This window comes from Malaya genurostris, chromosome 3 (assembly GCF_030247185.1).
Source record: "Malaya genurostris strain Urasoe2022 chromosome 3, Malgen_1.1, whole genome shotgun sequence".
Lineage (NCBI taxonomy): Eukaryota > Metazoa > Arthropoda > Insecta > Diptera > Culicidae > Malaya > Malaya genurostris.
In genome coordinates this window covers 53,337,565-53,365,416 of record NC_080572.1, presented here as the reverse complement: position 1 = coordinate 53,365,416, position 27,852 = coordinate 53,337,565, and the positions used below count along the sequence as shown (strand labels likewise).

The 27,852-nt window shown below is 34.4% G+C and overlaps 1 protein-coding gene across 2 annotated transcripts in view; it reads right to left on the bottom strand.

The window, feature by feature from the left end:
* The window catches only part of LOC131434410 (sodium-dependent nutrient amino acid transporter 1-like), a 64,192-nt gene extending 49,924 nt beyond the window's left edge, over nucleotides 1-14,268 (bottom strand). For both annotated transcript variants that reach the window (XM_058601086.1, XM_058601087.1), the window contains exon 1: nucleotides 13,933-14,268. The gene's annotated coding sequence lies outside the window, so the exon portion shown is untranslated. The remainder of the gene's footprint in view (nucleotides 1-13,932) is intronic.
* Between the last annotated feature and the right edge of the window lie 13,584 nt (nucleotides 14,269-27,852).

The following is a 27,852-nucleotide window of genomic DNA, read 5'->3' as shown; positions in this document are numbered from 1 at the left end:
TTTTATGACAGGGGGAAGAGGGGAGGGTTGTTGGAATGTGACGTCCAATATTTTCAATTAACACATTTTTGAAATACCTAATTATATTACTGCTTTGCCCTATTTCCTAAAAAAAATCTCCACAATAAACGTTTACATTCTATAGGAAAACGTGTATTTGTTGATGTAAAAGCATCTTCTTGTAAATTCAGAAATGAATGATGCAGGAAATCATTTCTGTTGTGATCAGCAAAAGTGCACGGAGGGGTGAGTAAATTAGCGAAATTTATAAATATGAGTAAAAAAATCAGTAACATCAATAAAATAAAGCAAATAACATTAACAACTAATTAGATCTTTTCGCTGACCTAAGTAATATTTCGCTTTCTAACCCCTTTTTTCAACAACATTTATTTCTCTCTGTTTCACTCCTTCTTTTCCATAACATTCACCACCCCGGAGGGCCGCCCCAGTCGACGATCAACATGCGGGCCACCCGCCGGGTTCTCGTTGCCCGGGGGTGTTTCCCGCGGACCCACAAGAAGAATGTAACCACCATCGATTCATACCAACGTCACCAGGCACCCACGTTACCAACCGACCAGCCTCTACCGATGACTAGCTGGATCATGAAAGTGAAGATACTAATTTACTCTAATTTTAAGTAGTATAAAAATGCCCTCGGCATCTTATAGCTTAACGCAGTGTGCCTTAATATATGTTATTAAATAAAAAAAATAACATTAACATATATGTTGTGATTATCAATAATTTTAATGATAAGAAAAACATGTACAATCATAAAGCATGTCATGCAGCTGATTAATTTATCCTGTTTAGCTTGAATATCATACACAGAAGTAACAGCCCGGGTAGAAGTGATTTGCAAACCAATTATTAAAACCAAACATCTCAATGGTAGAAAATAACATTATTTAGTTTGAAATTAGAGTTAAAATATCAAAAATCATTGCAAAGTCTGCATGAGAAAATAACAACAAAATATAAGTGCAAAACATTTATAGAAGACGGATTTGTCTAATCTATCAAGAAGATTCCTTTGATTAAATATCAAGAAAATTTTGCTAGGGCAATTCAAACGCGCCTTACAAACCCAGCGCCTGCTGTGTGCTCAAACCCTGTGCTCCTGTTACTTCCATAAGTTAAATTCATGACAAAAAGCTTTTTATTGAGTTTAATCAAAATAGTGAATCATCATAAACATCATCATCAGCCTCAACCAGCTGGAAGTAAAACAAAGTCTTTAGTCGCTCAAATCACTATGTGGTGTGAAATATTTTTCTAAACTAATTGGAGCATTGGTATTGCGTAGAGAATGCTGTCAAATAAACAATATCAATGTTATAACGATCCAAACTTATTATTTTCGTGAATTTTTCATCTAGCATTTATTTCTCTTAATCTAGTATTCATTTTATTGCAAATGAAACAACGGTTGTGAAATCGAACACAAGCGATCTTCTTCGGCAGTGATCTCGATTTGATGAGGTTTTGAACTATTTCCTATTCTCAGCCCTGTATGCTACACTAAGGAAATATTATTTCTTAGCTAAGGAAATAATATCTGTGTACCCCTAGGAGAATTAAAACAGATGATTTAAATGTTTCATCAATTCCAAGCAAATACTTTTGTTAAATTATATAATTAATATTAATAAAATAATTTCGATGGTTTTGTAGTTTTAGAGACATTTTTAATCTAATGACAGCATGCAATAAATCGATTTTTCCCTCATATTTGTATGGTTTGTCATACATATTGAGTATGAATTGAGATGAATTTTATTTATTTTGAATTCGTGACATGTGACATAGGGAGGGTGGGGGGTCTTTGCTGCTGTGACAATTTGTGACAAAGGGGGGGTGGGGAGTCGAAAATTGCCAAAAAAAAGCGTGACGTCTTTTATAGACAGCCCCAAACACACACTTTCACAAACAACCGTTCAATTTTTTCCACACATTGAAAACGCTACTTGGATGTCTGTTCTCCATGCTATGACCAAGCTTTTATACTTGTCAAGTTGGACAGTGCGATTGATTTGTATCTCACAACATAAAATTCGTCGTCCGTTTATGAGAAATGTCATGAGTTGTTCATTTTAATGTTCACCGATATTTAAAATTTTATAAATCTTAACAGGTCGGATGAAAAGTTCGTATCGTTTCTATGAGAGGGCGTCACTAGAATTAAATCCATACCATTTTCAGTTAGTACCAACCTTCAAAAGATACGTGTATAAATTTCATAGCTGTCTGATTATTAGTTTGTGAGATATTGCATTTTGAGTGTAGCTACTTTTGTTATTGTGAAAAAAATGGAAGAAAAGGAATTTCGTGTGTTGATGAAACACTACTTTTTGATGAAAAAAAGTGCCGCCGATACCAAAAAATGGCTTGATGAGTGTTATCCAGACTCTGCACCGGGCGAAGCAACAATTCGTAAGTGGTTTGCAAAATTTCGTACTGGTCATATGAGCACCGAAGACGATGAACGCAGTGGACGTCCAAAAGAGACTGTTACCGATGAAAACGTGAAAAAAATCCACAAAATGATTTTCAATGACCGTAAAGTGAAGTCGATCGAGATAGCTCACACCCTAAAGATATCAAAGGAACGTATTGGACATATTATTCACGAATATTTGGATGTGAGAAAGCTTTGTGCAAAATGGGTGCCGCGTGAGCTCACAATCGATCAAAAACAACAACGAATTGATGATTCTGAGCAGTGTTTGGAGCTGTTATATCGAAATAAAACCGATTTTTTCGTCGATATATAACAATGAACGAAACATGGCTCCATCACTTCACTCCGAAATTCCCACTTCACACACGAAATTCCTTTTTTTCCATTTTTTTCACAATAACAAAAGTAGCTTCACTCAAAATGCAATATCTCACAAACTAATAATCAGACAGCTGTCAAATTTATACACGTATCTTTTGAAGGTTGGTACTAGCTGAAAATGGTATGGATTTAATTCTAGTGGCGCCCTCTCATAGAAACGATACGAACTTTTCAGCCGAACTGTTATATATTCAATTTAGCTGTGATTATTTTATACTACACCAAATTCAATTCCAATTTGTACAGCTTTTTTCCGATGGCATATAGTAAATATTATGTTGTTACTTTCAGTACCAGTAGGAGATATTCACGATTATGCTCCGCTAATTCTTACACAGAGCGCAATTTGAAAAGACATGCCATTATAAAGTAAGACGTATTCACGTCAAAAACTAAACATACTATTACCAGTTGCAGTTTTAATTTCGATCTTATGCCTGGAATCTGTCGTTGTTTGTTTAATCTATAAATAAACTCCAAATCAGCTCACAGCTCACCCTTTCAGTTTATTTCAATATTTGCTTAGACGTCGTCAATTCAAGGAAGCCAAATAACTAGTTCGGAATATCGAATAGAAGCCCATCGAAGGCACTTCTTGGAATTTGTTTGCTTCCCGGTGGACCGGTATTTTGGGGAGACCCATTGAGTTTTGCATCCTCTTGGGAAACGTGTTTTTTTATTATTATTATTTTATGTACAGTGCGCGTGTCCTGTTTATCTTAAATAATAATCCGTCGTCTCTTTGTTTTTCAGATGATCGGTTTGTTCTCGTCAGTCTTCTAGTGTAAATAAACAGGATTGAACTGGATTATTTTGGTTTTATATTTCAACAATCCAAATACAAACCAAGACATAAGTCTTCTGAATTTGAAAAATACTATCCGGTTTCCATTACATCATACAGGTTGGCAGCAGATATTTATATTTTTTCTGCTGCTGCAACGATATGGAACATATAAAAGTTTGATTCACTGCAGTTTGATGGTTATCGAAAGAATTTCATAATTATTGAATTAATTAACGAATTCCAAAGAATATTTTCAGAGTGAATATGTTTCAAGAGTACAAAAAGTTACCGAAAGTGTTAATGTCAAAAATTTTATAACGAACTACAATATTTCGTTACAGTACGTATTAGTTTTACTAAATTTTATTAAGTGGATTGCTTCAGTCGTGGTAGAACTTAACATGAATTCATCGCAAGAATTGAATAATCCTATCCGTGATAAGAAGCCATTTGAAAAGTATCACACCCAAGTAGCAAATGTAACTTATCGAAATTTCAAGATGTTCTGCAATTGTTTTAGAATTATTATTTATGTTATCAATGTTCAGAAAGATTTTTAAACATATTAAAATTGATTGTGCAATTTATCCTTGTGAAGTTTCACAATACTACCGAAAAAATCACTGTAGAACTACTTCCAGTACGTCTAAATCAACTATGTAGCAGATCACCAACTTGTCCATATTGCATTAACAGTTCTAGAAGTTCTGTAAAACATTTCACATCGTCATGTAAAATGGAAGTAACTACACCAATTGTGCAACTTATAAAGAAATTTCCAAATTGTATTGGAGACAAAATATGTCGAAATGATTATTAATCTCTTGTGGAAGAAAAATTAACAAAATGATGCTCTCCTTAAGATAAAAATTGATACGCCGAATTAAAACATTACTGTGAAAAAAAAGTTTCTGTTAAGTCTGCATAGTTTTGGCTGCCTCATAAAATTGTAGGTCGGTGTGAGTAGTTTTCTTCATTTTTAGAAAAACAATGATATGAAATCCAAAACTTACAAAATCGTTATGCAAGATTTATCTATTTGAAATAAAAACAAAACTTACAAAGATGAGAATATTATTATAAATGTTGCGGAAATACAACATAACATACGCAATTAAAACAAAACTCAATCAGAACAATTCTGTTTGGTTTTCATCTTGCTGAAATAATTAGCAGATCTGACATCACTGTTTAACGAAAAGTTAAGTTCATTAAAGTTACTCTCATGATACTGTTTGTGCAACTTGTTTGTGCAACTCCAACACATGGGCTTGCCTAAATAATACCTACAGTGCGTATCACAAATGTCGGGCCCGTTAAGAATCTTTATACTGTATTGTTACTTAATTCAACTAGTTTGCTTAAAATAAAAACAAAACGTATAATATTTCCCTCTGAAATATTCACATGGTAATGTATACCGTTATTTAGATGATATAAATCATTACGTTGCGTGAACCATTTTCTATTCAACTCACTGTTACCATCGACGCCATATTAGAAAAAATTGAAGAAAAATTCATTTCGAGATTTTTCAGGTACAATAAAACATTAGTTTGATCAAAACCGTCTGGAAATTTTAAGTATGCTTGAAAATACGTATTTTAAACACCATCCCGATGATTCTCTTTAAAAATAATAGACTGTTATTTTCACAGAAATTAATTTAGAATCATCAAAACACGTTAATTCAAAGGCGCTTGAAAAATTTAGGCGTACGAAAACATGTTTCACCATAAAAATGCAGATCGTTGTCGATTTTTCATTTACAAAAACACAAAAGATCAATTTTACAATATTTTACATTACAGATTATTTAACAAGATCCATGTTTGCGTTAAGAGCAGATGTATTGAAAATCAAATGTGAAACTTATTCATTAGAAATTAAGTTTGCATGTTTTTGTAAACGTCTTTCCATTTCTTGTTTTCATTACGTAGTAGTTCTCACGAGTTTCACAATCGTTTTTCGTTGATTTTATTACTGCCTTTTTGATGGGATCGACGCATGAGTTTTTGTATCAGTTGCACAATCGTTGTGAATAAATGTTCGTAATAACGGATGAACTTGAAAATATGTTGCACAGCACAGAAAATTGCGCTTTTTCCATAACATAGCAGTTACAAGAATAGTAATATAAACTTACTTGATAAATTGCACAATCAGTAGAAAAATACAGGACAGCTACTTAACATGCTACTTGGGCAGCTTGAGTCATTTAATATTTGAACTCAGAAAAAAACTGATTCTTCTCGGGACCATGTAAATGAAATAGCAATGTTGAGTATTGAAAATTAAAGTCATTTACTTTGAGAGAACAAGAGCTAAACAAAAATTTCGATTTCGTTTTCATGATGGTTCGAACTTTTCTTCGAATTGCAATCATTGGTATGGTTTTTTTATTCATCGATATATTTAATAAGGTACACTGCCTCAGCTTTTAGATATCGAGGGCATTGCTTAACAGTACATAAGACTAGGATAATTTCTTGAATTATAACATTGTTGTATTTGGTTCACATTGTCGTATGCTGATCACCGTTACTCTTAGGGATCCAGTCTCCAGTTGGTGGTCGGCAGTGGTTGGTGGATTGGATCGTACATGTGGGGTCGTCCAAGTGACGTGGGTAATACCCCCAGACTACGGAGACCCGACGGGTGGCCCTCATTGGTATAGTTGAAAGTGACCATTTTGTTCAACCATCTCTTCTTCAACTTCTGTCAGACAATTGCTCAATATATTCTTATTGGGTGGAATTAAAGTGACAGTTGGGTGGATTGATGTCCTCTTCGAAGAAATCCACCACGTTGTCTCGATACTACTGTAGAACTTCTCCGCTGTAGTGATAGCATATCAAAACAGGCCGAAACATTCCATTGGAAGCTTCATTGTACCGAAGCATAAAAATTTTTACTCCTGCTTGTAAATTTGGAAAACCGGAAATCAAGATTTGTTGTCTACAGCTGCAAATATTTGGCCAGATCATATACTTTTTTGCGAAACCAACCAATAAACCTTACAATGTAGGTAGAACAGATTTTCCACTCTACTGCCTTCGTCCTGATACAGGAAAACCTTGTATAATTTCTTTCATTATTATTCATTGACCATTTAAATAAAACATGTTTTTTCCCAAATCCCAGATCGAATCCGCTTGGAATGAACAATCGGCATTCTCATTCGGTGTGTCCGGTTTTGGTTTAGCTTCTGATTTGCGGTCCACTGTCATCTGTTCCTGGAAGCTTTTGAGGATTCTGTGGGATGGTCGTCAGTTCAAAAATGTCATAGCTTTTATATTGACTCATGTCATAGCTTTTATATTGACTAAAAAAAAAATGTCATAGCTTTTATATTGACTCATATTAGTTAATTTAAACTTGCTGTACTGTTATACTTACGAAGGATTTGTTGCCAGAGTTTGCTTGCTTGTTCGGATTTCCGAGAAATAAATCTACCGCGAAGACACAATTTACAACTTCTTGTAATAGAAATGGTACCAAACAAAATTTGATACAGGGTCAATGATCTCCGACTACATGCGAAGATTTGAACTATCTTCAGTGTAATCTGATAGGGACTGATCTTATTTGCTACTCGTGCTCTACGTTCTTGATAGACAAATGATCACGGTGATAAATTTATCTTTCTTTATTTATCTTTTCATTATGGTTGATGTAATGACTTAATCCTCCTTACACCAGTGTGGTACTAATACGAAATAATAGTATAGTTTATCGGTAACGTCACGTATTATATGTCAAGAAATGGAAACAATTTGGATAATATTTTTGAACGTGAACTGTGGCCAGACTATAGTTATAAAACGTTATAAACATCTCTGAGAAAACTTTGCGGACAGTAAAAAGTTCGGTTTGTCGATCACCTCATTTGTACTATGATATCTCCGAAACAGGAAGAGTCTCCAAACGAACCAGTTGATTGTTGGAACCAGCTCAGCTATCTACGAGAAAATGAGGTGGACAGCAAGAGCGAAGAAACGCGCCCACACACAAATGCATACATACAGACATTCTTTGAGCTGAGTCAATCATGTATAATACTAAGAGTTTCCTGCGACATTCTGGAAAATTATGCAATCATTATGAATATTGACTTTTAAATCGAAGCCTGAAAAGCTGAGTTTTATATATCACTCAACTCAGTTCGCCGAGATAGCAAAGTTTATGTATTTGCGTGTATGCATGTTGGTATGTGTATATCAAATTTTCACAAATTGAAAGATCTCACGCTCAAAAAAAATTGATTTTTATCCAGATCCATCTTCCGGTTCCGGCATTACAACGTGATATGCAAACAAATGAAAAAATATACTGCACATTCTCGAAGATAGCTACACCGATTTTCACGATCCTGAATTCAAACGAAATTGCTTAACATCCCATATAAAATGTCTGAGTTTAAGTTACAGGGTAATTAGTGCAAACATGTAAATTTCAAGGTAGTGTCGTCATAGGTGACTATATAAAGATAAGCGAATTCCCTAAAATTGACCTATAAATTTCTCTAGCTTGTAGACCTCGTGAGTTGACGACCAAAGTAGCTCACTGCAATTATACCGGTTACCGGTTTCCGGTTAAGGCAGTACCGGAAACAGTGATTGGTGATTATCAAAATTTTTTCCGATTTCCGTTTCCGATAATGTAGGACGATAATCATCAAAAATTTCAGAACGTGCTAATGTCAATTCACATTTGAAAATCAGTTTTCAGTTTCTGGCTCGAGAAATTTTCGAAACAGTGGTCAACAACTTCAAAACGAAACTCATTTTGATTTCTCAGAGATAGGTCATTTTTTTAGTGATGGAAGATCTTTTCACAAACAAATCGTCGTTTGAACGACGATTCAAAGAACATAAAAACTTCCAGTAACTTCAAAATAGACTGTTCATTTGAAGATCATAATAGTTGGTGGTCAGTTCGCTTTCACATCTCGTCCAAGTCAGTCGATATAACAAAACCGCTTACGTTCGGGACGGAAGAAACCAAGTACAGTATTGTGTAGTGAACAATAGAACGACCTCGAAATGAGTGAACCAAACGAACATAAGCTACCGCCGACACGAAAGAGTACAATTGTTGTTGACTTCAAAGCAAAGTCTTGACCTTACATTCCTTTTGTGGAATTTGGCCTTTCTATTTCAACAGACTTCGCAGCCGATTCTTAGTGTACAGAATCATTGCATGGCTAGTACTATGGATCCTACTGACACTAAGAATCCTTCCAGGTCGGGGCTCGAACATACGACAACTGGCTTGTAAGACCAGTGTCCTATGCATTGAACCGCCAACCCGGGACGGGTTGTTGACTTCAGGCAGTGCAAAATTTGATTATAAATTATTTTATTATAAAAAAAATAATAGTTTGTAATCAAACAAATCGACTTTGGCTATGCCAGTTTGCAGTTTCCGATTCCGTAAATACCGGAAACAGTGACCAAAAACACCAAACCTGAACTCACCGCGATTTCTCGAAGATGGCTCAACCAATTTTCATAAACTTAGATTCAAATTTCTTTAAATTCCCTGGGTGGCTGGCTGTTAAATTGTATTCGGATTCGACCTCGGGTTCTGGGATTGATCCCGGGATCCAGCTCTGGAAGAAACCGGAATACTATGTTATTCATACTATTTATATTATTTATACTATTTATACTATTTATACTATTTATACTATTTATACTATTTATACTATTTATGCTAATTATACTATTTATACTATTTATACTATTTATACTATTTATACTATTTATATTATTTATACTATTTATACTATTTATACTATTTATACTATTTATACTATTTATACTATTTATACTATTTATACTATTTATACTATTTATACTATTTATACTATTTATACTATTTATACTATTTATACTATTTATACTATTTATACTATTTATACTATTTATACTATTTAAACTATTTAAACAATGTATACTATTTATACTATTTATACTATTTATACTATTTATACTATTTATACTATTTATACTATTTATACTATTTATACTATTTATACTATTTATACTATTTATACTATTTATACTATTTATACTATTTATACTATTTATACTATTTATACTATTTATACTATTTATACTATTTATACTATTTATACTATTTATACTATTTATACTATTTATACTATTTATACTATTTATACTATTTATACTATTTATACTATTTATACTATTTAAACTATTTAAACAATTTAAACAATTTATACTATTTATACTATTTATACTATTTATACTATTTATACTATTTATACTATTTATACTATTTATACTATTTATACTATTTATACTATTTATACTATTTATACTATTTATACCATTTATACTATTTATTCTATTTATACTATTTATACTATTCATACTATTTATACTATTTATACTATTTATACTATTTATACTATTTATAACATTTATACTATTTATACTATTTATACTATTTATACTATTTATACTATTTATACTATTTATACTATTTATACTATTTATACTATTTATACTATTTATACTATTTATACTATTTATACTATTTATACTATTTATACTATTTATACTATTTATACTATTTATACTATTTATACTATTTATACTATTTATACTATTTATACTATTCATACTATTTATACTATTTATACTATTTATACTATTTATACTATTTATACTATTTCTACTATTTATACTATTTCTACTATTTATACTATTTATACTATTTATACTATTTATACTATTTATACTATTTATACTATTTATACTATTTATACTATTTATACTATTTATACTATTTATACTATTTATACTATTTATACTATTTATACTATTTATACTATTTATACTATTTATACTATTTATACTATTTATACTATTTATACTATTTATACTATTTATACTATTTATACTATTTATACTATTTATACTATTTATACTATTTATACTATTTATACTATTTATACTATTTGTACTATTAATTCTATTTTTTCTTTTTTCATCGCGTTTATTTAAACCCGGTTTTAACCATGCAAGGTCGTTCGCCGGGTCTATTTGTTCTATTTATTCTTTTTATTCTATTAATTTAATTTATTCCATTTATTCTGTTTATTCTATTTATTCTGTTTATTCTATTTGTTTTATTAATTCTATTTATTCTATTTATTCTATTTATTCTATTTATTCTATTTATTCTATTTATTCTATTTATTCTATTTATTCTATTTATTCTATTTATTTTATTTATTCTATTTATTCTATTTATTCTGTTTATTCTTTTTGTTCTATTAATTCTATTTATTCTATTTATTCTATTTATTCTATTTATTCTATTTATTCTATTTATTCTATTTATTCTATTTATTCTATTTATTCTATTTATTCTATTTATTCTATTTATTCTATTTATTCCATTTATTCTATTTATTCTATTTATTCTATTTATTCTATTTATTCTATTTATTCTGTTTATACTATTTATACTAGATACACAGAGATGTATTTAATACAGATCCGCTACTCAACTTTAGAACTCAGGCCGGATTATTACCTAATCGCTGGTGGAGATACGTTGATGGTATATTTTGCATAATCAAACGCAACGATTTATCAAACTTCATAGAAGTAATTAATGATTTGTATAAAAATCCTATGAGGAAGAGAAAGACAACAGTTTAACCATTTTAGATATTCTCATTGTCAGGGAGGCAAATCCTTAACTTTCGAAAATGGAAAGTTCAATGGATATATAGGACATACAATTCAATCCATCTTCGATAAAAAATTAAGACTGTTGAAAAATAATCAATTACAACTTTGACCCCCCGTTCCGAAAATTTTAAAAGAATATCGGTGGATTTCAATCGGAATATTTCACACCCATTTAAATCAAAACTAAAAAAATATAGTTTAGATTTAGTATTCAGCAGTATGAACTACGAATTGAAAACTTTTCTTGGTTCTACAAAAGATCCTACAGAAAAATGAAAGAAGTCTGGGATACACAAAATCTCGTTTTATCTTTGCGATAAAATATTTAAAAACAACTCACCGGATTCTACCTAATTCCGTTTCATATAAAAGGAACAACATTGCAGCAATAACATAAATCTTAAAAACCTGATACATTGATGAAGAATATAAATAATATTCCAAATACGTATCTGTATTATAACATTTGATACACTTTTGTGAAAATACTGACTGTGAAAATAGTGACTTTGTGAGAGTGTAATGACATGACATGGTAGAATTAAACGGTACAACAACAGTACTATTAGTGAGTCGTTAATAGCTGATTGAAAATTATCATAAGGATAAAATTGCTGCATTGTTTACCGTACTCTTGCCGAAATATTTGTAGAATGCTGGCTAATCATCAGCCAACAGGGCGAGAAATACACAGAAAAAAATGATGGAAATTACATGATATGGATATGGTATCCATAATATTGTCAAATAGATATCAGTAGAATCAAAATTTTAATTGGAAAGCAACATCGATGTAGAGCTTAGTTAAAATGCATTGAAGTTTTAATGAATATTACTGTATGTTGAAATTGACGCTTAGTTTTATCTTTTAACTATTTTGAAAAATATAGACCTGTGAAGTACCTTTACAGTAAACTTCCTGTTCCAAATAGATAACACATGGATCAATAAGTCCCGAGACTAACAATGGAAACAACATTCTTTTTGCAAAAATTTTTTTTTCATCAATATAATCACCTTTTAGGGTGATACAATGGTTCCAACGTTTTTCCAATTGTTCAATACCATGTTTATAAAAAAATTTATCTTTCGCTTCAAAATAAGCTTCAGTTTCAGCGATGACCTCCTCATTTGAGCCAAATCTTTTTCCCTGGAGCATTTTTTTAAGATCAGCAAAGAGCCAGTAGTCACTGGGGGCTAAATCTGGCGAGTATGGGGGGTGGGGAAGCAGATCAAAGCCCAATTCGTTCAATTTCGCCATTGTTTTCATCGACTTGTGGCAGGGTGACTCGTTGCTGTTTTTGTTCCATCGAAAGCAATCGCGGCACCCACTTGGAAAAAAACCTTTTTCATGCTCAATTTTTCTTGAAGGATAGTAAATACACTTCCATATGATATCTGTGTCATCTCAGCAATCTCACGGAGCTTCACTTACCGATCTTTCATTATAATTTTTGTCACTTCACTCACATTTTCCGGTGTAACGGCTTCCACAGGTCTACCCGAGCGTTCCGCGTCATTTGTGTCGGTACGACCACGTTTAAACTCGGCGAACCACCGACAAATCGTTGCTTTTGATGGACAAGAGTCCAGATAACATTTTTCAATCCATTGTTTCGCTTGCACGGTGTTTTTACTCATTAAAAACAATGTTTTATCAAAACGCGAAACTCGGTGTTTTCATTTTTTAAACAAACTACAAAACGACTTTACTCCAACCTCGAAAACTCAGCTGTTTCTGGTCGGATCGACTTAAAATTTTGACCCGTTTCAAGCAAGGTTAGTACCCTAGAAAGACGTGGTTACTGGTTTACTACGAGCGCCATCTCTGCTTTAGTCTCGGGACTTATTGATCCATGTGTTATAAACTTACAAAATTATCTGAGTTAGTCCACCACGTTCAAGTTTCATAACCTGGTTCACGTTCGGGCTTGACCTGCGCTAAAACTTATTAATGAATTCTGGGTGGGGACGGGTATGGCGTGGTAGGTAAGTCGATACCTTCCACGCCGCCCACCATGGTTCGGTCCCCAACCCCACACATAGGACCCAAAAGATTTTCTGGCCCGAAGAGGTGAATGACCTTAAGGTTAAAACCTCTATAAGTATACCAGAAGTAGTACTTTAATTGATGATTTGCCAATCACATGTCTGATCATATAGGCATTCTTTGTACAATTCAGAAGATTTTCATCTTAATTAAATTTCATCTTTAAGCCATCTGAATAATACTACTATACTACAGAAAGTGTTTCTCCTTCAATTATAGTATGTCAATTTGAAACAAATCTGTAAAGTAAATGAATTACATTATCAACAACTTCAACAAAATATCACTATATAATATTTAAGTTCATTAAATCGATTATTTAAATAATTACTAACTTATGTTCTATCCACTAAGCCGAATATTTCAAATGCTTGATCGGTTGTACCGCAAGATCAATTCTTGTTTACCGTTGTGCTAAATCTTTAGCGGTTTCTTTTGCCATTCTTAAGAATCACACAGCAATCACGTAACAAGCAGATACAACGTTGTAGAAAGAATTGTTGTTTATACTAACCGCAAATCACCTTTCTTATCAACTGTAGTCGGTTTTATACACTAGCTTCAAATTATAGCTGCAAACACATGTCCTCAAATCATCACGTTGATCACAATGTAATCACCGCACTCAACTTCCGCTGATGAAAAAACTGTTCAGTCTTATGATAGCTGATATTGAAAAACAAAAAAAGAAAACCAAAACAACATTCAACACGTGTGCACCACTTTCAATTGAAACCCGATTCAACGCAATGTTTATTAACAATTTATGTTTCAACGGCCGCTGCAGGCTTAGAATCAGATGCAAATCATTTAAGTACCACTGTTTCTATGGAACCGCGCGCATTCACGTTCACCGCTAGACTGAGAAAAACATCGCACCTGGGCGCTGCTTTATCCATCACACAGTAGAATGAGTGGTGTAGACGAGAACTCGGAAGACACCTGCATTCCGTTGGTGTGTATAAAGTATGCAATTGACTTGCGAAGACATCGCAGTTGTTCGGTAACAAATTACAAAGGGTTTCGATTGGTAAGTGTAACGTAGTGTAACGGACTGATCAGCGATCAACAGCCTGACGAGCATCGGATCACAGAATGCGATGATTTTTTTCTGATATACTGATATTCATTTTCATATCATGAATCTTATTAGAAGAAGGGTTCGTCGTTTGTAATCCTTTTCACTGTAGTCACCAGTTGTTTTATTCACCTCAAATAAATCTATTTGGCAGTCAAAAATACATGTCAATATCGGTCGGTAGCGAATTGGGTGATATCGGCAAAAATATGGCCGCACTCAAGGGGAGGACGCTTAGAACAATGTGCCAATCACACATTAACACAATGCGTTGGTGCATTTATCAATATTGGCACTTTTGTTTTCAAACAGTTGGACAGTTGCGGCACACAATGGGCTCAGTTTTGACAAGTAGCTGTTTCATGTGGCACAGAGTGGCACACTTATGTCGTTTTCGCTTGATGCCAAACCTAACCCAGTTTCCACCCTAACTGCTGTCAAACCGTTTATTTGAAGCTAGTTTCGAACCTAATTTTAACGTTGTTGAACTGAAAATCGAGTCAGTTTCGAACCTGGTTGTTATATCAGGTTTGCTCAAACCCCCGTTGCTAAGTGCGAAGTCAACACAGTTTCGTGAAAAGTGTTTGTTTGATGAAACTACCCTGGGTCAGTTTCAGTATTCTCAAGCGAAAACGACATTAGACTCACAGTATATCACTTGTTTTTTCAGAGGCACAATATAGTTTGTATTAAGCGACTCTCCCCTTGGCCGCACTATTCTTTGTAGGTAGCTATTGAGGCGTGAATTATGAACCCTACATTCACCACGGAACCTTGAATAATTGTTTAAAATTATGATTAAAAAAAAATAGAAGAAAATAAACATGAAACTAAAACCAGAACAAAACTGTAACCGGCGCGTTTGTTTCTATTTCCTGTTAACGGTATCGTAGTGAAACTGTCCCTGTCAACAATGGCAGTGCACACTTTTAACTATTGACTTTAAAAAAGCTATTTATATTTTAGTTTATTTTTATACATTGTGAATTTTGACAAAATTACTAATTTTAAAATTTCACTTCAAAACATTTATTAAATAAATCCTATGGTCACGAGTAATGTTCAACGAAAGAAAAAAAATCGTTTTAATCTCCAACGAAAGACACACCGTCTGACTATATCAGCTGTTTCACGTCCAACCGCAAAAAGCTACCTCGAAAGCTCACTGCGGTTTCTTCATTATCCAGTTCATCGCTGGACTACACCAAGCGAAGCAAACCGAAAGCGGCAAGTTATTTTCTCACGCTTCTATGGAGAGACGGGCTGGCGCTGGTTGGACAGAGCACGCGCTTTAGTGTTTTTAAATACTTTTCAACACTTTGCACAAAGCGGATTGAGTTCGGGCACCATCATCAAGGTAAGTAAAGCGTTTGGTTCGATTGTGTGTACTATTTTCATGACGTTCGTTGTCTCTTTTCCAAAATCAGAGTCAATTGTCTCTTGTTGTGAATCAGATTAATGGTACTGGAAGAAATGTTTTCGTCGGCTCTCTGTTTCAGCAATAAATACCTTTAAAATCTATCATCTTGAAAGGTGTTACAGTATTATTGAGGTAGGCCGACTCGCACCGTTTCGAATGCTAATTAATTTATCAATGATGGTTTTGAGTCACACATTAGAGATGAAGGATGGTTTTTGAGCAAACTTGAAGTTACTGTAACATGATTGTGATTTCATTGAATCTTGTTACTATTTCGATTGGAATGTTGGTTTGTTCATTATATATAAAGGTAGTGAATTAATTGAAAGGTGTACTATTTCCGGAACCCCACACAAACGCTATACAATCGAACTTCGGCTATATAGGCCCTGGAAATACCGGAAGTAGTAGTCAATAATTTCTGAATGGAACTTGCATCGATTTTTCATAAATTTGCCATCATTACAGCACTAGTGATTGTTGAGTGCTTTCGATTACGTAGAAAATATAATCATTACTGCATCTTTAAAATAAATTGTCTGTGCGGGGAAAACAGGACAAAAAAATTGGGGCTCCATCGGACACATAATTTACGCCTTGAAATTGTTAACGGATTTTTGAAACATACCAATATATTGATGTTTATGTTTCAATTCTATTTTTTTCATTTATTTAAACTAGATTTATTACAAATTTAATCAAATCGTTTAGCGCACCTTCTCTTCGCGGTCGTCCAGTACAATTTTACATATTTTTTATATTATTGTCGTTTTATTTACCCCGATTTTAATCTCCATTTTATGTAGTTTTGACACTGTCAGTGGTAGTGGAGTTTCGACTATCACGAAACTCTGAAAACCACTATCCACACTTTTTTATTATTTCTGTTTCTGATTTCGGGAGGGGCCAGAACCCCCCGGGCCCCCCCTCTGGGTATGTGCCTGCCTCTATCCCTAGCAAGTAGGATTATGTCTCGCGCAAGATTGAAACCAACCGACAATTCATTCGAACAAGATTTTATTTCTTTTGCGCGCATTAAGTTATCTTATGATTTGGCGCCCTTCTGTCTTCGTTTTTCAATTTTGTGTGAAACTTTATAGTCCGGTACAGCCCCGCGGTTCCTAAACACTGGATTTTAGGTTGGTTACTTCATGGTGACTTGGTACAAAAACTAATTAATTTTTTTCCAAGTTACAAATATGAAATTGTAGCTGAAAGTTGAATCTAAAACATAGTTGTAATGGGTGTTTTTTTTTAATTTTCAGAAAAGTGTCCGGCTTGGACCCGGTCTCCTCTATTGTTTCTTAGCGCCGAAGTTGTTGTATTCGATTTTATCACAATTCATTGATTGAACGTTGAGTCGGCAGAATAATTTGATGGCTCAACTAATGAGATGACTATTGATACAAAAGCCCTAGATTAATGTCGTATTCATCAAAGCACTTTTTCTTTGTCCTCAAAAATAACTATGATCTTTCAATTGAATTTAAGCTTGTGAAAATTGTTCAATTCTGGAGATTTTGACCTCTTCTACCGACAATTCCGGAACAGCGAATTTTCTATTTTTATGCACTTAGTTCCGGAACCGAACGTTGGATTCGTATGAAAATGAAATATTTTAGTATATTTTCAAACGACGTTTGTTAAAATCTGTCCAACCATCTCGAAGAGAATTGAGGGCACAGTTTTGTTACACACATATGCATAGTCATTTTGCGATATCGATTAACTGACTCGAATGTTATATGACACTTGGCTCTAGTGGACTCGGTCCAATAGTCGGGTTTCTCAGATTGCATAGCCTTTTCTTATGATAAACGCATAATAAAAGGAAAATGTACACCAAATTTCCTACTAAATTTTAAGTCAAATGCAATGTCGATGATCTATTATGTAAAAAATTTGATCCGTCATGTAAAGTATGACTCAGAGAACGGAGGAAATCTTAAAACTATTTATTATGTTATTTGAGTTGAATATCAAATTAACCTTCTGGTTTTCATTCAAGAGTAAAGAAGGAAGTTTTACAAGAATCCCACCGTAATACTTATGAGAGAGGTATTATTACACTACTAGTTGGAACAAATAAATTTGTTGACTATGAATCATTAGAGCTATGTATCGATTTGCATTTTCAGTATTGTTATGGAAGAATATAAAAGTCAAACAAAAATCAGAGAAAGAAAACAGAAGACAGAAGACAGAAGACAGAAGACAGAAGACAGAAGACAGAAGACAGAAGACAGAAGACAGAAGACAGAAGACAGAAGACAGAAGACAGAAGACAGAAGACAGAAGACAGAAGACAGAAGACAGAAGACAGAAGACAGAAGACAGAAGACAGAAGACAGAAGACAGAAGACAGAAGACAGAAGACAGAAGACAGAAGACAGAAGACAGAAGACAGAAGACAGAAGACAGAAGACAGAAGACAGAAGACAGAAGACAGAAGACAGAAGACAGAAGACAGAAGACAGAAGACAGAAGACAGAAGACAGAAGACAGAAGACAGAAGACAGAAGACAGAAGACAGAAGACAGAAGACAGAAGACAGAAGACAGAAGACAGAAGACAGAAGACAGAAGACAGAAGACAGAAGACAGAAGACAGAAGACAGAAGACAGAAGACAGAAGACAGAAGACAGAAGACAGAAGACAGAAGACAGAAGACAGAAGACAGAAGACAGAAGACAGAAGACAGAAGACAGAAGACCAAAATTATCCACCAAATCGTTTTTGAAAATCGTTAAAAAGATTATGTGAGATAGCTGACATCTTAAAAACATCATGCCGCAGTCTGGAATCTATTTTGCTTGAACTTTGTTCTTTATTTTTCAAAACATGTTTACTGTGGAACTGCGATACCCAACAACTTCACGGTAAAAAAAAACTACACTACGCAATTTCTTTGTGTGTTAAAACTGCTGTTTGTTTGTCATATTTTATTGTATTGATGATCCATTACCTTTGATCTACTAACTACTAAAAATGGTAATGCAAATGTAAGTCAGATATTGATTTATATTTTTTGGTCGAATTATGTGTTAAAACTTATATTTTGTGACAAAACATCGACAAAGACTTTAAGAACGATATATCTATAAGAAATCCGAAATAATGTGTAAAACAATGTAAAATTTGATACTAACATTTGTGAGTATGATATATCATACGGTGGAATAATTTCATTTAAAAAAGATGGTTTTAGATTTCCCATAATCTTTACACATAATATGATGGAACTAATGATATCAGATCATTTGATTCAAATTTTAAAACCCTCGGGTTATAATGGGTTAAAAAACGGCAACAAAATCAATTTTTCCTATTTTGTTTGCAATGTATTTCAATGAATTTATATTTTCATTGTCATTTTTACCTGAAGAAATTCTGTCATATTGAAAAACGAAAATGATTTGCAGTGTCTCTTGATTTCTCTTCAGGTCTCCAGATCAAAGATTCAATTTGCGAAAAATCAGATTGAATTACTTTCGTTCTTCATCTTTGAAAACTTTTTTAAAAGTGATTCAAAACTTTGTTTTAAAACGACAATAACTCCCATTTAATTTAACTGAACACAATTGAATAAACATGCAACTGATCACTAACTGAACAGCTGATATGAGTGTGTTCACATGCAATACATCGCACTGCATACAGCGTGTCCATGGTGAAAAACAGCTGTATCACGTTTATTAATCTAAAAAAATAGTTCCACATTTCCAACATCAAGTTCAATGTCGTGTACGCTGTGAGCTGCCGGCATTAACTGGCATTGTGTAGGTTTCATCCCCCGAAGCTCGCAGACGTGGCACAACTGAGTTCCCCAGTTTACTAGATGGAATAATTTCATTCGAATTAGTTTGCAAAGGTAACGAAGCAGGAAAACTAGTAGCATTTCATTTTCTTCGATGTAATTGCACAATTTATTGCGATTTTCCCACGGCATAGAATCTCTCTGGGATGAAATGGAATGATGGGTTTTCGGGGTGTTACACTGAAATGGGTTTATTTGTTATTTTGCGTGGTTGGACGCAGAAAATTTATCGTGTTTATCTTCATTTATAGGGGCGAGTATACCTGTGTTCTGTAATGTTGCTAACATTAAACTTTCAAAGTTATAATTCTATCAGTGGCGCGATATGTGTCGACGAGTTAAGTCCGTATTTTAGTGAATTGCGCTGCGGTACACTTCACGGCTCCGAAAGTATTAATATTTCCACTCTGAAACGTTTGCAAGATTGAGTTAAACCCCTAAGGCTTCCTTTTTCAACTAAAAAAAGAATAAAAATTAGGCCCAAGTTTGAATTTTTTTTATTTGATTAATAGTTTTTGACTTTTTCCATTAAACTAACTTTAAAGGTTGTTTTATGGAATCGCTCATTTGAAAGCTAAGGAAAAGATGCACATTTCATGTCTTGAACGAATTTTTGTATCTTTATTAGATTTTACAGTATAGGCTGTTGCAAAAAAGGCTCTTTTTTGAGAACGCGAAACTTCAAAAAATCATGTCTCGAAAATTCCATATACCATATTGAAATATAAAAATACGTGTCGAATATTTTCGAGTTCTTTACCGAAAAAAATAGTTAGATGAAAAAAAATTTTGGGTGGCTGATTTTGCGTGGAATGCCCCATATATTTTTACACATCATTCGATTGCCAGTGATATCAGCTACAATTTGCAATCTTTTTGCACTATCAAATCATAGCAAGTTGTTTAGTATACAAATAATTTAACTTTTTCAAATTTTGTTTCATTTTGGATGTGGAACACATCTTTGTTTTTTATACAGGGGTGCAACATAGAAATACGCATGGAAATGTGGTAAGGTTTTTAAAACGAGCAGCTTAGTCAATTTTGTTTTAATTATCAAGGGCCGGGTAGGGTCTAACACTTTTGAAAAATCTTTTATTATTTTCTTTATATTTTCTTATAGTAAAACATTTCTAGAATTTTCTGTGAAATTTTCAAGCCTATTGGAACGAAACTCTGGACGTTATGAACTTTTATCTATGGCTATCTCATTCTCTGAAGAAGGCGCACAGGCCCAAGATTTCTACTTCGATTGACTTCAAAACTTGACAAAACATTCTTGAAATGTTTCATTATAAGAAATTATGAAATAAAAAATATGATTTTTTAAAAATGTTAAACCCTACGGGCTCCCTGGAGTAATAAATTGTTTCTATTGATTTTATAGACAAAAACTTTAAACACGTTTTATTTCGAAACCAGGTTTTGAAAGTCCGTGTCCATCTTCATTCAAAAACTACTGCACCAATTGTTTTCAAATTTTGCATACACTTTCTACATATAAAAACCAGACCCCAACGTTTTCCTTCTCGTTGTTTGTTACTTCGGGGAGGTTTAACAGCTATAAAATGTCGGATTTTTTCGTGAGTAAAATTAAAAAAATTAAAAAAATTCAAACAGAAACGTTCGGGTCTAGAAAAACTTCTTCTCTAAATATGCACCGCAAATCATAAGAAGCGTCCTCATATTTCTCCGCCGACTTATTTCTCAATATTTTTCCATGAAAATGTTGTTCGATTGATGCTTTTTATCATGCAAAACATTTGACTTAATTTTGTTGAATGATAATTCTGGAAAAAAATCGCAAAAATGATGAGACACAAAAAAGTCATGTAAATTATGTTTCTGTTTGCAAAAAATAGTATCGTCTATATCTTCTAAACGATAAGAGATAGAGTGTTTATATCTTCGGCAAAGTTATTGGATTTTTTGGATTGAAGTTTTTCTAAAATATTGTAGAAGATTACAAAAACCTATTTCTTCAAATTAAAAAGTTAGAGTTTTTTGTGTCTTTACAGTGAGATTTGGAACATGGCTTGTCACTTAATCTCCATACTGGACGGAGTAACTTTTGTGAAAACATCAAACAACTTAGATCAACCATTCTAGCATAATAAAAGAAAACAAAATCATATTACCGCCATTAGCAGCAGTGGTGCTAGATGTATTAAAGTATGAGCCATTATTTGAACCTTGTGTCGGGTTTCCTTTAATAACTTTTTCTACAAATGCCGGATTGTTTTACGCTCTTCGAAGGTTTTTCTTCTCGATGAATTTCCTACCAAACATGCACTGATTTTTAGAGTTTATAGGTTGATCTCCAGCCATTTTTTTTTGTAAAAAATGAATTACTCCATACTAAATTCCATACAAACTTTAAACCTCTGGCGCGAAAATATAGTTTCTCCGACCGAGCCAAAACTTTGCATGGTAGTTTAATGTAAGTGTAGGATGCGGTTCATTTGCTTCAATTCCGTAAATTTTTATGTCAATTGCATAATGGCTTAGTTTCAGTGCAACGGTGAGTTAACCTTCTAGTGCAATGCGTGGATCCCTTGTTGTTTCGATTCCCGATAAATCTGAATCAGGATAAAGGTAGTTAAACTGCTGAAGCTAATCGCAAAGGCAATATTCGGGGCGTTTTCCGACTGGAAAGCTAGCAACGAAGGCCATCCCGTTCATACGCACAGAGGTGTGAACGCATAGAAGTGTCGAGTCACAGAGGTGCTATTGCATAAAGGTGCGAAGACGAAGTGGTGCAAAGACACAGAGGTGCTAAGGCAACCCAGTGCTGATCTAACAGTTACCAGAATTTGTACGCTGCGTAGGATCGAAAAAGACGATACATATCGCGTGGTGCTACACTGCAAGCATCACATTTGATCGCCACCAAGACCAATAGTACTGTACCTGGGGTCAGGTACAGGCAGTACACCAAGTTCAGTGGTGACCACAACGACGGCAGAGCAACGGAGATAGCAGAAAACGATACCAAAAGGCTGCCAATTGGAAATCGTTTGATGGACTTCACGTCGTTCTTTATGATAGAGGAACAGAGACAACAGCAACAAGGTAGATTTAATTTAATTTAATTTTTTTTATTTCTCTTATAATTGAAATTTTACTATGCATAAGTTTTCATTTTGATATTATTAGTTTACAATAAACAGCTAATGAAATAGATGATCTCATGGAAGATCATCCGAATCCGATTCCGGATACTAGTAGGATCTCAAATACTCCAAGGGCTAAACATTATCCAGAGGGTACCACTTTTCGAGACAAAGAAAAGACATTAAATTTGATGCAAATTACAAAGAATTTGACATCACATTTCTCTGGTATTGCAGTTATCTCTAAAGTTAATAGAGATAAAATTCGAGCTATAGTTAATGATTTGAAACAGACTATCGAAATAGTAGCCTGTAAATTATTCGTTATTGAATATCGAGTTTACATTCCATCGAAGGTGGTGGAAATTGACGGTGTTGTCACTGAAGCAAGTCTGACAGCCGATGATTTACTTGAAAATGGAGTTGGTCGTTTCAAAAACTCCATGCTTGAGGGAGTTAAGATACTCAGCATCTATTGTTGGTGAAAATAAGTCTTATCGTCCCTCAGATTCGTTTCGAGTAACATTTGCCGGATCTGCGTTGCCTAACCATGTCTATATCGATAAAATTCGTCTTCTCCTCCAAAGTACAAAAAAAACACATAAAATTACACCTTCGAAAAAGTATCCCCGTGTTAAATCTAAAAAGCCAAAATTAAAACAAAAAACTGTGCTTCCTGGTTTGTAAAGTTTACAAACCAATCCAGGAACTAACACAAGAAAAGGTAATAATCCAGTGGGCTCCGTTTCACATTCACCAACAGGATTACTGAAGTTTTCAGAAATTGTAGAATGGATTTTCAATATTTTTGAACTTCTAAAGATCATCATAACGGCATTCCTCTCAATAGCTAGAACTTTTTTGAAACAGTTATCAACTCAATGGTCAATTCTCTCAGGTTTTGTATCATTTGATGAATAATTTATCATCCGCCGCAAATGACTCAATCACTTTCCTGCAGTGGAATTGTCGAAGCATTATTCCAAAACTTGGTTCATTTAAAGTTTTATTGCATAGTCAAAAATTTGATGTATTTGCTTTGTGCGAAACATGGCTTACATCAAACATAGTTTTAAATTTTAACGACTTTAAGAAATTAAGAAATGGTATTCCTTTTATAGATTAAACATTACTTCAATTTCTAGTATAGAAGTGGTTGCTTGTCAAATAAACATTAAAGGAAAGGACATTTGCATTGGTATATATTCCTTCAAGAGCTCAAGTTGGGCAACGACAGCTTAATGAAATGGTCGAAGCTCTTCCTGCTCCAAGATTGATTTTGGAAGATTTCAATTCGCACAGAATTATGTGGGGTTCCGTTTACAATGATAACAGATCATCCTTAATATATAATATTTGCGACAATTTCATCATAACAATATTGAATATGGATTCCAAGACCTCCTGCACGTCCAAGTGCACTAGAATTATTTCTTTACTCGACATCAATTCGACTAGATTGCACCTGGAAAGTATTTCCTAATTTACACGGTAGCGATCATTTACCCATCTCAATTAGCAGTAATAAATGCGTTGATAATTCAGCTAATATTCTATATGATTTGACAAAAAAAGTTGACTGGATCAAATACCAAAGTAGTATCTCTAGTATTTCAAATTTTCCCCCACTTGAAGTATATGACTTCATCGCTTGTTCGATTCTGAAGGCCGCAGAACAAGCCCAAACCAAACGATTTCTTGGTCCATCGACCAACAGAAGGCCTCCAAACCCTTGGTGGGACAAAGAGTGCTCAGATGCTAAAGACGCAAAACAAAATGCTTGCAAGATGTTTTTAAAACGAGGGAGAGGAACTCGCCATTGTTTTGAAAATTTCTTGGTTTTAGAAACCATGTACAAGAACATACTTCGAGCCAAGAAATGTAGCTATTGGAGACATTTTGTCGAAAGTTTGTCAAGAGAAACCTCAATGAGCACTCTTTGGAACACGGCCAAACGAATAAGGAATCATAACGTAGGAAATGAGAGTGAGGAATACTCGAACCGATGGATATTTGAATTGCTAGTAAAGTTTGTCCAGATTCTGTTCCTACGCAGAGCATTATTCGGGAGTCTATCCCAAAAAATGGTTCCTTTTCAATGATGAAATTTTCTTTTGCACTCTTGTCATGTAACAATAACGCTCCTGGTTTTTTATTTATGTGTCCTGTGCACCGACAGTGGTGCTAAGGGCCAACGAGAAAGATTTTCATCTTGGGCGATTGTTTGCCTTCGCCTTGACCTGGGCCCAGGTCAAATTCTGATCGACTCGCTTAAATTCCTTTTTCAGGCTCCGCCGCTATGAGCCCCTAGGTATATCTCTGCTGCGATGTCCGGCTAGATTCCAGTCCAGCGCTTGCTTGCAGATTTCGTTTCCGCTCTTTCGAAGTGAGTCTCCGACCCACCCCCACTTACGTTCCCAAGTTTTAGCCAATATCGGCTTATGATGACAACGACGATGGAGCTCGGCATTCGAAATCCAATTGTCAGGCCATCATGCACGAATTATATACCGCAGACATCGGTTGATAAACACCTGCAGATTTTGCGTGCTTTCAGTTGGTATACCCAAGGTTTCGCTGGCGTACAGATTTCACGTGTGTGTTGAAAATTCGGATCTTAGTGCGTAGACGAATCTGATTTGATCTCCAAATATTTCGTAGGCTCGCAAAGGCAGATGCCTTCTTAATCCGCGCGCCTATGTCACTCTTGGTCCCACTGTCTGGCGCTATCTGGCTGCCAAGATATTGAAAGCTTTCAACTTTATCCACTGCCTGACCAGCTACCGTAAAGTTGGATGGATTGGCCACGTTGACGATTTAGTCTTGCTGATGTTGATGTTGAAACCCACCGCTGAGGAGCGTTCGTCGTGATCATTGAGCTTACTCTGCATGTCAGAGCGCCGTTGGACAGAATTAAATTGAACCAGGGTTCGACAGAATTAAATTCAACTTGGTGAAGAATCTGCCTGATCTCGCAAAAAGACGTTTGTTGGAATTGTTCAACAAGTTTCTTGAGTAAAATATTGTCCCACCTGACTAGAGACGTGAAAGTTATCGCCATTCAAAAGCCGGGGAAACCAGCTTCCAATCACAACTCATATAGAACCATTGCGATGTTGTCCTGCAACAGAAAATTGTTCTAACAAAATATTCTTCAATGTCTCGACACTTTGGTCGAGACGAATGGTTTGTTGTCAGATACTTAGTTTGGCTTCCGAAGAAATAAAAGGACGAATGGTTGCCTTGCATCACTTTCGTTTGACATCCAAATTGCCTTCGCTCAAAAACAATAAATGGCATCTGTAATTTTAGACCTTCAATGAGCATTTGATTCAGTTTCCATTGATGTTCTTTCAGACAAGCTCCATCAACATGGACTTCCAGCGATTATAAATAATTAGTTGCACAGCCTCTTGTCAGAGAAATGCATTATGGCGATTTGGCAACAATCAGAATTAGCTAAATGGGTTTCCCGCAAGGGTAGCGCCTCAGTCCGCCCCTCTATAATTTTTACCTGAATGACATTGACATCTGTCTAGTAACCCCATGCACACGTTGGTGGGGTGCTCATCCGAAAGATCTAATAAAATACTTTCAGTGATGGAATATGGAAGCGTTTGTTTTCGTTCTGCTGCAAATTCTCATATTATCAAACTGGAGCGAATTCAGTATCGTTGTTTGCGAATTGTCTTAGACTGTATGCATTCGACACATACAATGAGTCTTGAAGTTCATCACTACTGCTAATAAGTTGTGAAGTACCGAGTCCCCTGGTTATTATTAACTTCGAAAGGCTAGTTGAGCTTCAATCTCAAACAAGATTCATGGTGATTTCCGAGAATAATCATTGTGCTTGTGGCGAAGGTTATCGCGATATTGATCATGTCGTTTGGACATGCGTGGAGTATCGTGATGTCAGATCTCAACTAATATATTTCTTGCGTACTAGGTAGACTATCCAATGTCCCAGTTCGCGACATTCTTGATTGTCGTGACCTTCCTTACATGATCCTTCTATATCATTTCATTAAGTTCATTGGAGTTCCAATTTAAATTTTATTTTATGTTAAACTCCTTTCTCTTCCATGAATTCAACCAAAAGCCAGCTATATTATATTGAATAAAAGTGATGAACTGATACAAACAAACCAGAAATAGTTCAGTTTTTGCAATGACTGAGCGGAAATACATATTGGAGAAGCCAAGTGAAAGAAAAACTAACGGAAAAGATGAATTTTTGAAAAAAGATACGCTCAGAGACAGGACTCGAACCTGCGTTCTTATGCATTCCGTGCATACGCGCTACCATTTCGCCACTCTGATCTTGTTTTAGCCACTCTAAAACTCGAAACAGACATAGTAGCAACGTACATCGAACATGGTCTACATCCTGGCCGTCACCCGAACGATACCTTACATCCAAACATCTTCTCTGTCCATCAAACACTAGTCCTCTCGCTTTATACCTATTTCTCCGATCAAGCATTGAGTAAGAGAGTGTATTTATAATCGCTTGTCACCTTCTTAATGGTGCCAGTCGCTGGCTGGACATCGAGCAAACCGCTTGATAAAAAACAGTGTTTAGATTAACTAATGAATACCAACATACTAATATGATATTTGAAATGTATTAGGTTTAAAGTACTATGTATTGTGGATGCCACAGCGAAGAAAAACTTATGTATATTTTTTTTTTTTTTTTAAATTTTTTATTCAGGCCAATTTGCGTACAAGCTTTACGTGGCCGAATGAGCCATGTTTTTATTAGATAAAATAATTTTTTTACCGTTGGATCTCGTTGTCACCCTTTTTCTAGGGGGAGAGGAGCTTCCATTTTTATCTTGCGATGAGTGAGGGGCACTTTGTTCGTGGCTCGTCTCGTCCTCCATTGCCGCATCGGTGGTATCGTTGTTGGTTTCCGTTTTTTCTTCGTTTTCCTTGTAAGTCGCATTCTTGGGTTGGTTGTTAGTTGCTGTAGACGCGCCTTGTTTTTGCATTAATTGCAG